This window comes from Pungitius pungitius, chromosome 3 (assembly GCF_949316345.1).
Source record: "Pungitius pungitius chromosome 3, fPunPun2.1, whole genome shotgun sequence".
In the NCBI taxonomy this organism is placed as follows: Eukaryota; Metazoa; Chordata; class Actinopteri; order Perciformes; family Gasterosteidae; genus Pungitius; species Pungitius pungitius.
This window is the reverse complement of record NC_084902.1, coordinates 3787117-3802160: the sequence shown is the minus strand read 5'-3', so window position 1 is coordinate 3802160 and position 15044 is coordinate 3787117. Positions and strand designations below refer to the sequence as shown.

The 15044-nt window shown below is 45.1% G+C and overlaps 1 protein-coding gene across 4 annotated transcripts in view; it reads right to left on the bottom strand.

Annotated features, from left to right (window-relative positions):
- The window catches only part of LOC119198580 (kin of IRRE-like protein 3), a 99363-nt gene that overhangs the window by 67395 nt on the left and 16924 nt on the right, over positions 1 to 15044 (bottom strand). Inside the window, exon 3 of one of the 4 annotated variants that reach the window (XM_062561078.1) lies at positions 7657 to 7746. The exons of the other annotated variants lie outside the window; for them this stretch is intronic. The gene's annotated coding sequence lies outside the window, so the exon portion shown is untranslated. The remainder of the gene's footprint in view (positions 1 to 7656; positions 7747 to 15044) is intronic. 4 annotated transcript variants of the gene reach the window in all.

Sequence of the window (15044 nt, the reverse complement as noted above, 5' to 3'; positions counted from 1 at the left end):
GGGGGGGGGGGGGGGGGGGGGGGGAGGAAGAGGAAAAAACAACCCTATGTGGTCCAAGACTGGATAAATGAGCTTGTTAGATATGGCTTGACCCTTTGAAAAGATTCTGACAGCGCAGTTAGTTAATTAACAGGATGAATGTTCCTGCATTGCCTGAACTCTTACCAATGAAAAACCAAACCATGCCTCTGTGATAACAATCTAAAAACCTCCATAGGCCTTTCCTCATCTCATTTTAGTGACTACCAAGAAACAAATCTCACCGGGACACCTTACCTGCTTCCCCCACTCAACGATAAAGGTACGGACCCAACACTCCACGCCTGAATTCACCTCACATACCCACGGGAGTAGGGAAAAGCCAAGAAATCATTCAAAACAACATTTCACAACAATTCACAACACCCCAGTGTTATTCACCTTTGACTGCGGTAATCAAAGTAGCAGCTAATTGATTACCTGCTGGAATCTAAAAGGACTAAAAAGGTCAAGGTACGGCACCAGGCAAAGGACAAACGCCACAGGCAGCCAGTAAAGGTCACAGCCCCTTTGCCTTTTCCGAAGAAAGGAGCGGTGGATGAGCAAACAGGAATCCCAGGGGAGCCACAGCGTGAGGCGCTTTGGGGCAGGCGGCGGTCTCGTCTAAATATAAGCGCTCCAGCTGTGCTGGCTGGCTCGTGTTGAAAACCCAGACTTGAGACAATGTTTGAATCCAGGTCAGGGGGAAGACAACTTTGCTGCAAACTTTCTACGGAATACATGTACAAAGGCAGGGGGCCTGGACGAGTATAGGACATAGGTGCACATGGTGTATCCTTGGCCAAAAATCAGCTTTTTTGTCACCACCCAAGTGAGTTTTGTTTTTTTTCTCATTAGGGTGGCTGGGCTCAGATTTGAAAGTTAGGGTGTAGAGCTTGTGTATCCTTGGAAAGCCCTGGGGGGGTCACCAAGAAGTCCTGCAAGGCCGAGCTGTAGAGTGTGGAATTGCCCCCCTAAGCCTGCTGCCGTCGTGACCTGACCCCGGATTAGCAGAAAGGATGATGCATTGATGGTTTTTTCCATGGCAAGGTGCATTGCATTACTTTTCAAGGTGAACAACACGTTTTTTTGTTCTTTTGTTCATCAAATCATGACGCAGTGGATGGTGTTTTTGGCTTGATGAATTTGACACCTGAAAATGTTTTCGACTAGATGATTGATGTCATGACAACTATCACACTTGTAAATTCCTAATCTATACCAGTGGTTCTTAACTGGTCTGGCTCCGGGACCCACCATCACCCATTGAATCGAGAAATATTCCCAACTTCCCAAATTTATTCAAAATCAAGTTCATAAACTGAATTTTATATTTTATATTCAGGATGTTTAATTATCCTAAAAACCCAACGTCTCCCCATATCAGAGTGGTTCGACCCAACATGGCACACGCTGCTGCTGAAAACATGGACGGACGAGCCGGCAAAAAAACGACACTCCGCTGCATTAAAAAAGTCCCTTCAAAATAAAATCACAGGAGGAATTTTTTTGTGATTTTTTTGTGATTTATTATTTTTTTTTTTTTTCAAACGGGTCCGCGACGACCCACCAGTTGAGAATCACTGATCTATACGGTCAGCACAGTTTGACAGTGATTTGCAACAGGGATTATAGACGTTTTTGTTGAAAAATGAAGCAGTAGTGCTAATCGCAAATGTCCACCATTGTGTATTTGCAGAGACTTAAATAATAAATACATGAATCCATTATCATGACACATTGTTTCTATCCTCAAAGAGTCTGTATTGTCACGTGTTTGGTCTGGAAGGTTTGTTGTTAAAAAAAAAAAAAAAAAAAAAAAAAACCTAGCGGGTTCCATTTACTCATCACCATGCCGCTTTTTTGCTGATGTCTCGCGACAACGCAATACTTTGGCCTTTTCCACGACCGCCACGAAAAGAAAAAAAAAAAAGCAGTGAAGCGAAATGGTGGTGACAGCCACATCCTTGCAGGAGCAGGCCAGACGTTGCTTGTTAACACACGGGGAATAAAGCAAGACTAATGCACACTTCAAGGGCAAAGAAAAAAAAAAAAAAAAGGTTGAATAATTGAAAGCCCCGTTCTCACTAGGCCTACGTGTTGAGAGAGCCCGACGATCACATCGCATTGCTTTCACTTTTCCAGTCGCTTTCCGCTCTAGTGCCGCCCCCCCCCCCCCCCCCCCCCCGTTGGCAAAAAAAAAAAAAGGGGCATTAGGTACTCTTTCGCGTAAGTTTCTGTTACTCCCATGAGTGCCTGAGCTCTATTCAAGGTACAAAGCGGAGATGGTGTTTTGCAGCCTTTGATTTACCGATTAGGTCCCCATAAGATAAAAAAAAAAAAGAGCCTGGGAGTCAAACCGCACCAAACACCGGGCTTTGTGCACCGCAGTTAACCGACAAGGTTCCCTCAGGACCCGCGGGTCCCACTTGTCAGCTTGACATACTTCATGTTGCCATTTACACTTTTGCCAAGGGGGGTTTGCCTCCCCTGCGGAGCCTCCAGAGGGCTCCCCCTCTTAGACAGAAGCACAATGAAGTGAGATTCCATGATCGTCCCGGGTTTCACTAGAATACAAATCCTGGAATGGGGGGGGTTCAACTAAACCTGAGCCACATGTTGAGCTGTCAGTAAACACCCATGAAATCCCACACGTATGAAACCAGGCGGAGGAGCACACACACAAAAAACAGGAGTTGCCACTATATTAGCTTAGCTTACCGTAGCATAATTTGACACCTTTTGCAAGACGTGCATTTCTTGGCCTTTTTTATTGTTCGCTTCGTGGTTTTATAAAAGGTATTTTAGGAGAGCTTCCGAAGCTGCACACACTGCCTTTGTTGATACATGTATATTCCACAAAGTGTCAGGTCTGCAGATCAAGGTGGGAGGAAGTGGGGGATGAGGGATTCTGAAATACCAGTAACAACGGCATGTAATATTGATCTTGTCATTTGGGGTCTATTGTTCGTATATAATTAGCTGTTTATATACTCTTTATTTGGAATTTACTGTCAGCTTTGCAGATTAAGCAACTCACTGACACTCTATGATCATTCATTGCCATGACCCATCAATCAGATCTGAGGTGTCGGGGGGTACAGGCTGCTTGATTGATACCGCGTCGTTGTGTTGTGAAGAGAATTCGATTTAGGTGCTGACCGAGAGCCTCTGGGAAGTTAGTCAATATGTTGCTTGCCAACCTATAATTAGCCCAGTGGGTCTTTTGTGCTGGTCCAAGGCAACCTTGTGAGTCTATTGTCAACTCTAACACGTGCGTCAGCTTTTACAAAGGTATGGTATATTAAATACGTTACAGAAAGGTGATATTATGGGTTTTCCTGGTGATACTTAAGTCATTTTTATTGTTACAGTTTGCGTATATATATATATTGCAATATAAATATACGTTTGCATTATATCATACGGTCCAAATCCAGCAGTTTATGAATACATTTTGATGCAGACATGTTTATTGGCAATCATACTGTTGGAGACTAAAAGCTTGCGCGCAGTTTCTCCAGCTTTGTCCCGAGATACTAAAGGTATCACAGCCAAGGGAGCGATCTCCGATCTCTGCGACAGGTATCAACCATGTAAAATAATTCCAAACTATTGGGACTTTGTTCTGAGTGTTCTGAGACAGGTGTTACACAATGATCGGCAGAGTGCCTTCCCGAATGAGATGTGCCGCTCTCCCAACTCGTTAATGGATGGGGAGGACCGAGAGGTACAGAGATCATATTTATGGGATGAAACCTGCAGATGCGTGTGTGTGTGTGTGCGCGCGCACACACACACACACACTCAACAAAGCGCGCTCGTTCCAGACAGTAGAGTGATGGCATGCAATTATTTCCTCAATGGCCGACCATGTGTTTATCAGAATGTTAATGTATGCATAATAACAGGCTCCACAACGGCTGCTAGAATGTCAGGGCTGCCTGCACGTCAATCAAGCCTCAAAATAGAATGGCAAATAAGTATGCGCCGCTGTCTTGCTAAACGACAGACAAGAGCCCCCCTCACGGTCCTTAAGCTGTGAAATAACAGGCCAGTGCATGGGGTGGAATTATTGTATCAGGGAGCATGGTGAGCGGGTGGTTCATTTGGCCACAGGCGAACCAGCACCTGAGTGTCGGGGGCCAGACGAGAGGAGACAGACAGACAGACAGAGAGAGAGAGAGGGGCGGTGGAGGGGGGCTGGGTGGGGGAGCCGTGGGGTACATAGGATGCAGACACAAGGCTGGACAGAGGGAGGAGGGACATAAAAAGAAGAGCATCAACAGAGAATTCCTTCATGTGGTGCAAGAGACAAAAGACGGAGCAGGCAAAGCATCCATGACCTACCCGTCTGTAGCCTCTATTGATTATCTGTGAATCCTCTGAGAGCCCCCCCTGCCCCTCTCACACACGCTATTGCAAAAAAACTCAAGAATAAAACCAAATGTGGGTTCAATTCTTCTCAAACAATCCCCAAAAACAGAAAGTCTAAACTGACGAAATGCTGGAATAAAAACTTGTATTGTTTCTGCTGGATTTAGTTTGACAACAATAACGCAAGTAAAGCGTCGATATGAACCTGCCTGGTTTGTAACACTCCATCTCTTGCTAGATATTCATCTTTGCTTGTTCATTCAATCACATTGATAGAGAAAATAACATAATCGAGGAACAATATCTGCACCATTATAGTAGGAAACATGGGATAGCATTTACCGTCTCTGAATTATTATCATTCTGTAGAGGAAAGATTTTCTTCGGATTAGTTTGAGGACAGCTGAGGGACGGCTTTGTTGGATGAGATTTGGGGACAGAGGCAGGAGAAGGATACCATTTAGGCTCCCCGCGTGGATCGCTGTGTGTGTCCATAAAAGACCCCAAAGACTTATCACAAGATTGTATTCCCTGTCTGGACCACATGTTGGGGCGGGATTACCGACAAGGTGTGACTATGATCCGCTTCCAACGGACATATGTGGTTGAGGGAGTCGGGGCCAAGAGGACACGCGTGTCCGGTCATAGCCGAGCATTTCTGCCAGGAGTCGTTGGGCCCTGATGTCAGAGACGGTCCAATGCAGACACAAAGTCAAATGAATGTACTTCCACCTGCAAAGTTTGGGTGTACTTCTGGTGTGGGGGGGGGGGGGGGGTGGGTGGAGGGGTTGGAAGTGTTGCATTGATTGCAGTCATCCATCACAGCGGAGGCATCTGCATTATTTAGAAAGCCTGAGCTGGAGCGGTGAGGGAGGAACCACAAGTCATCAAAGATACAACAGCTTTGTCCTGAAACTTTAACTCTCCCCCCCCCCCCCCCCCCCCTCCCCAGTCGCACCTGTCACTGGCCACGCCGCGGTGCGTCTCGCCGAACACACGCCCGGCAACCGGAGACGAGGCGAATGAGCGGAGGGAGACGACTCTGCTGATCTCTCGAGGGCAACGTCTCAAAAGTGTAAATGTTAAAAAGACTGGTGAACGCAGGTTTAGGAGGATTAATGCCGTGGCCCCCCCCCCCCACCCCCCCGGGAGGAGGGGGATGACGCGTCTCCGTCTGTATGAGCGAATGAATCGAGTTGCCCGAGCACTACGGTCTTACAATAATCAATTGTTAATTTCACGCCGGGTGCCTCAGATTAATCTGCGGCGCGAGGAGTAGCGCGTGAGCTTTGATTTTGGGCTGTTACCAAGCTGCTTGTTACTGCGGAAGACAATGAGGTGGTGAAAGTGGGAAAATGATGGGTAGCATTTATTCATTTCATTCCGGTACGTGTAAATCTCCAGCCATGGGTGTTAGGAAGTTATGTGGAAAAATATTGCAATGGTAGCAAAAAGACCAGTGTATGGATGCAGCGACTGTTGAGAGAACACATGCACTTCATCAGGGCTAAATTACAAAAATGTATTCTCTTAACCCATGGCCAGTTGGTAACTCTAAATTAGAAGACCAATACTATGTGGTGGCAGCGATTGAGGAAATTGCATTGCACACATTGAGAGCCTGCGCCATTTCTTTCCATAGGAACGTTTAGCACTAGGTATCGCCCTTGCATTTAAATGGCCTCGTCTCAAACACCGATGTAAGATTCAGAAGCTTTTTTTTCCCAATGTATAATAAGCAATACCCAAGTCAGATCAGTGCGCCTCAGTAAACAGTTTATTGAATCAAAACAGGCAGATTTCCACTCAATGACGGTGCTCAGTAGGCAACACTGACTAATACAAGTCTAATCAGGCTCCCCTTCAGCGCGACCTTGATCGGAGCATCCTTCAAACCGTCGAAAACACACACACACACACAAACAGACTCACACAAATACAGCCGGGCCCAGGACACTGCCTAATCACTGGGGCCAATCTGGTGAAAACAATCACTCAGTTAATTGAGTATCAGTTTAGTAGAAGAGTGTATCAAACACACACACACACACACACACACACACACACACACAAACACACACACAGGAACAGAGCTTACGGGGACGTTATTTACCAAGTCATTTTGTCTTATCACTTAGACTTTGTAAATAGCCAAAGGGAAGGTAATGCAATCTCCGGTGCAGCTCACTCAAGTCTCAGATCGGTGCAAAACAATAAATAAAAAGAGCGAGAGGGAGAACGGCACCCCCCTCTCCCCCTCCCCTCCGCACCAGCAGTTTATCACTCATCACAAAGTGGAGGGGAGGGGGGGGGGGGGGTAGGGAGTTGAGAGGAAAGAGTATTTATATGACATCATTCTTCCCATATTCATGACATTTAAACGACGTTTTTTTTTTTTTAATGGCGATTCAGATGCGGGGCGAATATTCCATTTGCGGCTGTGTGCGTGCTAAGTGGTGCCCCCTCAGTCCACAGCCTGACACGGAGCTGTGCCCGTCAAAGATTGATTTAGTCGCTGACCTTGTGTAATTGAATCGTAACTAATTGTAATTAGCAATCAGGAGGGCGGAACCACCCACGTCGCAGGGAGCAGTGCATGCCTCCCGTCCCGCTGTCACCTTTGGAGCTCGTCAGAGAGGCCCAAGCCTCACGTGGAATGTAAATCAATCCCCCGCTTTGTATAGCGGGGAATTAATGAGGCATGCGGTAACGTATCGCTTCGGGCACAGAGGCGTGGAATCCACTGCATTGTGGGATTGAAGCCCGCTCATCAGACAATGCAGCGGTTGCTCCTCCGTGCGACTTGAATCTACCCTTAAATGTTTATTTGCCGTCTGGAACGTTCACACCGCGAGGCTACAAAGACAAAGCTGTTGCTCCGGGGGGAGTGGCACAGTGGTCGTTTGATTGCTTTCAACGGGGGGGGGGGGGGGGGGGGAGCTCACATTTGTGGTGCGTTTCATGTTTCCTCGGATAGCAACCGATGGAACACAAGCGAAGAGTTCACGGTGGGGAAGCGGGTTGTACATCTTCATACTCGCAACCCACCGCCTCCACCTCCCCCCCCCCCCCCCCCGAATTCCACCTCACACACTGCGCCCTAGGGAGAACGTAACACAACAGATAACCATGTCGTCCCTTTTCCCAGACTGGTTTCCCCAGCTGCTCCATGCCGCTGCGTGGAGGCACACTCTGCAATGATAACGTCACTTAAACGGATGGCCCACAAGCGAGATGGTCTCCGCCGCTTCGGTTGCTCACCTTGACTTGCGACGGTCTTCTAATGCATGTGGCTCCGAACAGTGAAGGAGGAAGTCAATTCATTGAAGAAGAACTTTTGGTACACTGCACCTGTGAGGGTGTATTAGAGAAGGTCTGGCTCGTTGGTTGCAAGGGAGGGAAATGTTGCTGCATGTCATTAGAATGCAAATGTGTGGAAACGCAGCTTTTGCTTCAGCTGCAGTTATAAACAAGGATTAGAGCAATATATCCGTTGTGTGTTAACTTTGAAATGGGGTAATAATCTGTATTTATTTTGAATGATAAAGATGTTGCGATGTAATTTGAAACTATGAAAATAAGCGTATTCATTTGTAGGCAAACAAACCCATTTAATACAAATGATAATGTCCAACATGCGTTTAATACTTGTGCTGAATGTTGGGAGGCTAAAATCTTGCATAACGATATAATCTCTGCATTTGCAAAACTAGTTGAGCGCGGCACATTATTCATCCGTTTTTCCAACCCACATTCAATTCCCCCAACACGCCTGCTTCACTTATTACCATAGCAACTTACACTAAGTACTCCCAACCAACAGTGAAGACTTGGTGTCTACACAGCTAAGTCTCTAAGCACAGGCTTTCGGGTTCCATGTCCTCTCTACAGGCAAATGACAACCCACTGCAGATGCAAAGACTCTGCAAAGTCGAACCTTCCAGCTGCACCAGATATAAAAACCACCTCCAACTGAACCGGTAAACCAGTAAATATACAACTTGATGTTGTGGGAAATGTCATCTTGTGAATGTCCTCTCTCTTGATCGCACAGAGTTAGTCCAGATGCGGCATTTATCGGGGTTTTCTTCAAACGCTACAGAGCTTTAAATCGCTCCTGTGCCGTGCAGCATTTAGGGTATTTCAAGGGCTGATCCGCGATAGTTGTTGGCAGCTGCTGTTTGTTTACATACGGGCCAGATGTTACAGATGATATTTTTGGATTTACTTCATGACAGCCTAAATGGAAAATAAACATTGAGTGATCAAAAGCAGAGCTGACACGTCGGGACAAACAGACAAGGAAAAGGTACCAAGTCATTTGGGTTGCCATCTCAGGTTCACACACACACACACGCACACACACACACACACACACATAGTTGGGCCAAACCGGAGCATGTTTATGGATACTATGACAAAGCCTCGTTTTAGTGCAGACTTACACTGAAAAGAATTCAGCCAGGAGTCACCACAGATTCATCCCAGCCACTACTGATGCTCAGTACAGCATATCCCGAAATGATGAAGCATCAGTGCTCCCACTATTTAGTGGGAGTGTTCTTTCTATGGTTCTTTGTTGATGATGGGCCCTGGGTGAGTAAAAAATAAAACTTAATTGAGTTTGTTATGATACTAAGTAGGATAATTGCTAATAGTGAAAAGGAATCTCTGCGGTGTGGCATTTATAAATAGATCAACCGCTCGTGAAAGAATGCAATCTTAAAATGATAACTCAACGTAGGGTTTCTTTTTTTTGGGTGAAGCCACATGACACACATGAGCAAATTGAAGTGATTGTGTTCTGCAGTCTAATCTTAATTAGACTGCAATCTTAATACTTCATTTCAACGCTCTTGGAGCACTTGGAAAGTAAACCTGAGGTGATTACCGGTTTCCATTGGGACTCCACCGGCTCACGGGAAGATGTGAAGGACGTAAGCTGCCTTCAATGAGACGGTCAGTGCTTTTGTTTGGCAAGGACGAGAAGTCTTCGCTTGAGCTTAGCCACGAGTATTTCAAGTTAAGTTGAATAAACACAGCGATGAATCAAACGCAGCTTTACAACTGTGTATTTGTGTTATTGGAATATAGAACCCCCAGAAGGGAGGGGAATGTTGTGGAAACAGATACAAAAACACTCACTCTATTAATGGGATTTTTTTGCAAAGAAAAAATATATGTAATGGTTTGACATAAAAGCATCAGAAAAACGTATGTACTTCACAGGTGAGGTTTAGAAATCCGATCGTTTTTTAATCTGTTGCAAGAAGATGGTACTAATTTAGTTTTCACAATGGGTATTAAAAGTCAATCTATAGCTTTTTCAAAACAACTGTCCCAAATCTTGAGATCAGCTAAAGAACGTACATGTACAATCTGCTAAGACCGAATGTTGTTTATCTACGTGAGAAAATGAACTGGCTGCCGAGGTCAACCTGCTTCATTGAAGGCACTTCCATTAATTTAGCAGATAAACACTTTCTGTGTCAATGCCTAAGAGAAGCAATGATGTCAGTCCTCTTCGACGGCCCAACCAATCCAAACAGGCGGATTCCAGGCAATAATTTGGGGCCCGGGTTAAGGTACGCAGCGGAGTGGATTCATCACAAAAAGTCAAGGTACATTTCGTTCATCAAGATTTCTCATCCTATCAAACTCAACAGTGAGCCAATTGGAATTTCAGGTCCCTGAAATTGCCCATTAACCACAAGACTGGGACACTTTCTTCCCAACAGCCCACAAGCAACACATCCCTTCTTGCGGTGCAGCATTGTTGGTTGTACTTTGTCCGTTACTGGTAAAAAATAAATAAATAGATGATATTGTATCAATCCAATGCATTCCCTTTCCACTGGTTGGCAATATGTACTTGAATCGCGCCATCCAAAAAGCACACGTCTTTTCATGAACCCAACATATTCCACCCACATCAGCCCTGCTTTCAAGGCATCTCCTCATAATCAGCACGTCCTCTTCAGCACTTTGCATTTCCGCCCTCGGTTGCCAGTATTTAAATGTATGTACCAGTTGTTGTTGTTGTTGAATAAATAGATGCATATGACTAAAAGTGGATTTTATTTTCTTCGTCCTGCTCTCACATATCAGTGACAGTGTAGATACATTGGATCACATAAAAAAAGCACTACCCAGCTGCTTGTTTTAAGAGGATGCCATCAAACAGCAGTGGATCAGTTATGTAGAGCATAAAAATGTTCACATTTGGTATAAATTGGAAGGAAGGGTTCAGGGGATTGTGTACCTTCCTGTCCAGTTCTGTGGCCTTGCTAGGTGGATTAACAGAGGTCCTAAACTGAGTGCTACAGATTGTCAGGATTTAGGGATTTGGTGGGCAGAGATTGACGATAGTGCGTGTACATCGGGGTGGAGATTGAGAGCAGATTGCTGTGATTTGGGCATGATTATCCTGCCAGTATTGTCACTGATCTCCATCATCCTGTTTCATTTTCTCTGGAAGTGCAGCTCATCTCAGACAGAGATTCCAACTACCCCGATCCCAGGCAATGGACTCTGTTAATGGAGGATTAAAGTTACCTCTTCCCCTGTTTTTTTGCGTCGCGTCTCTATCTCTTCTGACCTGATTGGAACCATCTTTGGTCCAGATGTCATCAGATCTGCCACCATTATGAAACATTCGACATGCAGGCATCTTGACTGAATTCGGTTGTATTGTCGGCGCCATTCCTATCTCTCCTCATCACTCGGGAAAGCTTTAACACGAGCGTTTCAGAAGTGTTAACTCGGCTATAACGATCTAGATTATTTCTGGCTTGGGCAGGTGAGATCGGATCAAATCACAAAACTTGATTAACGTCATTCTGAGATTACCAAAGAAAAAGAAAATCCGCTTCAAAGAAGGCCTGCCAAGGGACAGGGGCCAAGACAACGTGCCAAGGAGGGAAATTAATTTGAAGCAAAAGCAAGTAGTGAGTGTTGGAAGGCAAACGATATTAATCTCAAACACGAGCATATGTCGTCAGGGTGTTCCTTGGCACTCTGAAGTCCATTAACAGCCAGTTTCTATCAAGTGCGATAGTTTTTCCAAAGCCTAGGTCACAGTGAGGTCAACCAATCTTTCTCAAATGGCACATTTAAAACAAGGTTAATCCTTGTGCTGTCTCTGCCTTATAGAGGGCACACTAATATGAGTGCTCCATTAATAGCCTCGGTAAGGTGAACTCGGAAGCTTTACAGAATATAGAAATGCCCACTATGAAGTACACACACACACACACCTTTGTCTAAATAGCCAATCAACAGTTCAGCCCTCAGGGATACAAACATAGTTAGGACAATGGAACTGTTATTTCAATCGAGTCATTGATTGTTAACATTTCATTCCTGCAACTCTGATTCACACTGAATAAAAAAACAGCCAGTTTTCACCTTATCCTACCTGTAATTACTTAAAGCTAAAATTGAATAAAATAGCCATCCCGGGCAGGTGTAAAGTAAAACAGATGCCTTTTTTCATGACCATCGGCGGGTTCATGATTAGATTCCCTGAAAGAAATAATAATTACGAGAAAATTGTCAGCGAAGGATGATTTTCCTTTTGGAAAAAAAAGGGAAGCAAGCGCAGAGGGAGAATAACACATCCGGGATCACGCGTTTCAGCTCGCCTTGCCTGCGGTCCCACTCACCTTGAGCCGTTTTGTCAGAGTGACACTTGGTCTCACTTCGGATCTCTGCCCAGTCTTTGTGACGGGAGCTTCTGCGAAAAATTAGCTACGGGCACAATTTACACCGTGGTGGCAGTGCGACTCCCACAAAACCATCAACAAAACCAAATCCATGCCTCGTCTGGGTGATGGGGGTTGTCATGTCTGTGCTCTGTGTGTGTGTGTGTGTGTGTGTTGGTGTGATATACACGGCCCGGGGCAGGTGACGAACACAGGAGCTCTAAATTTGGATTTGGCGGCACCTCGTTAATGAGAGAGGGCGGAAAACATAGGTCAGTAGGCGAGGCAAGATTGCAAACCCCTCAGCATTCATTCTGAATAGAAAAGAACACATACATTTCCACGTTGTTTTACACGAGTCATGCAAATCTGCAAGTGACGTAAAGGAAGGGATGCTTTTCCTTACAGTGTCTCCGCGCTAGGTGCTCTGGACACAAAGGGGTATTTGCTAATGCTAACGCAATATTTCACGCAGAGGTTAACATTTCTCTTCAGTGGAGGCCGCACTGCCCCTAAGCAACGCGTAATACGGCATGAAGGGACACCGATATTAAAGCGTCAGGCTGTTTTTTTGCCGGGTCTTGTTGCCAACCTTGGGAAGGCTCTCAAAACTATGCTAAAGGAAAACAGAGGCATTATGCTAACGAGAGCTTGCCCTGTGAAGAATGCTCGCTGTTTGAAAACATTTTGGCTTCCGCCTTGGGAGCTAATTGAATACTCTGACAACGCAGTGCTCGACTGGTTCACGTACACACAGGGGTGGGGAATTCAATTTCATTTTGCAGCAGGTTCAGAGCACTCTGCAAGGAAGAGTGAAAAAAAAAAAGGGGGTGCCTGGATTAAAGAGTTGTGCTGGGTCCATGTCTGGCTCAGCGGGCATATTCTTTTTATTTCACAGCCAATGGCGGGTCACGCTATTCTGAGGATTTTTTTTTTCTCCAATTTGTCCAAACAAACTAGATAGTTACAAGATTGGTATTCTTTTTCATGTTCCCCTAGAATTTTCTTCCACCTCGGGCCATCCTTTTAACACGAAAAGATGGCATAATGGAACCAGCTGATTTCCATCAGTGACTCTGTGTGGAGCACATTCATGTTCAGAAGCGAGATAACAAGTTTGATGTCTGTTTGTGGTTCGATTCATCCAATGCTTTTTGTGTTGTATTGAGTGTCACTAAACAGATTACAGCTTTCAATTATTAGTGCCTCTCAATTCTAAACTATTTCAGTGTTCAATTAAGTGGACGTTTTTTTTTTATTTTTTCCTCATATCTTTGCACTGCAATGTTTAAATCCATAGCGCAATAAACACTCAAGTGGGTTGACGCAAACCTCCCGGGACAAAAGAGTGTCCATGGACCTCTATAGGATCTATATATTTGAGGATCCACTAATTTGCAATCTCTAAGTCCTAATTAAAGGCGTATTTAAGGCAGGAACATTGGACAGGATCCTAATTAAGCCCCTATATGTTTGAAACACGAGAATCAATGGCACCACAACGATTCACATTATCTGCCTAATTAGAGTAACCAGGCTTTTGTTAGTTGGAGGTGATTTTCAATTAAATCCAAAGTCCAGGGAGATAGAGATCTGTGTTTCTCTGTGGTATAATCAAAGTGGTCTACACGTGCCTGTCCCTATGACGCCCACAAGCTGTCTGCAGTTGTATGACGCTATCCAAGTGTGTATTGCAAGTGGCAGGGGGACACAGCTGTTTTCTCTGGCCCAGACCATGACCAAGCCCCAGCATTGGAGGGGGGGGTCTCAGACCAGTCATCCAGCATTGCTCTTCATGCCCGTCTTGCTGATAAATCTGGGTCAGAGGGCAAGATAAAGAGTCAGAGGATGGCCTTAAGAAAACTGGAGATGACCAGACTGAGGAATTGGCCTCTAACACGGATCACATTTACACAAAAACCACATCCACACATACACACATATTCAAATTGACACCGTGTAGACTGCATGGAAGTTATGAAGTCCTAGAATTGCTATAGAATTAACTTCATTCAAATTACCTATTAATATTTAATACATAATGAATTGACTTGTTTGTTAATTGTTAATCTGTTTGCATTGGACAAAAAAAAAACGATCAAAGTGCACAATAAACAGTTTCAGTTCTGTGATGCTCCGTTGATTTTGCTGACTGATCTCGACAAATAAAAGATGCAGTCAACACAGTGGAGGAAGCGGCGGATGAGAGGATGCTGGGAAGGAAAAACAAGTGTACTTTGAAGGTAGGGTTACAACACTCTTGGGAAAGCCTGTAGATTTTTCATTGTCATCAACATGCCCTTGAACAAAGGCGCATACTGCCCCCAATGTTTTCACCCGTGTGAGAGAGAGGAAACTCGTCCTGCCATGCTCCTCAATACTTTTTATATTCCCTTTGAAAGCAACGCAGCTGAACAAGTTCTTGTCCGACAGATTCAGATCCGCGCAAAGAGCAAAGCACAGTTGAGCACACATTGATTTTGCCAGATTTTTTTTGTGTGTGTCTTTTTTTAATACTTTGAAACTATAAACTCCTCTGTTTTGTTCTGCAACCGCATCCACTCACAACGCTAAGCACAGGTTGGAATTTGCATCATAACGTGGAGGGAGACCAATTTCATTTGGCGACTCGCTCTCAGAGCTCCGTGCAGACAAAGGGGAAATAAGCTCGTAGGCAACGCAGTACTGTGCTCCACTCGGTGTCTCGCTTTAAGTGACTCTTAATTCCGGGAGCCCGTTTGCTCTCCTCCAATACTGAGCAATTAGCATTTGATGCTAGAGGTGCAATAGATTGCGCTTTGGCATAGCACAGGGACTGCGTAGACTGCGGAGGAGAGGACATGCGATGTACATTGCAGTGTGGGGGTGGACAGCCGCAGGAGGACTAAGTAGAGATGGCAGCCTTTATTTTTTCTCCTAGTGAGCAATATCCGCGACGCACCTGGC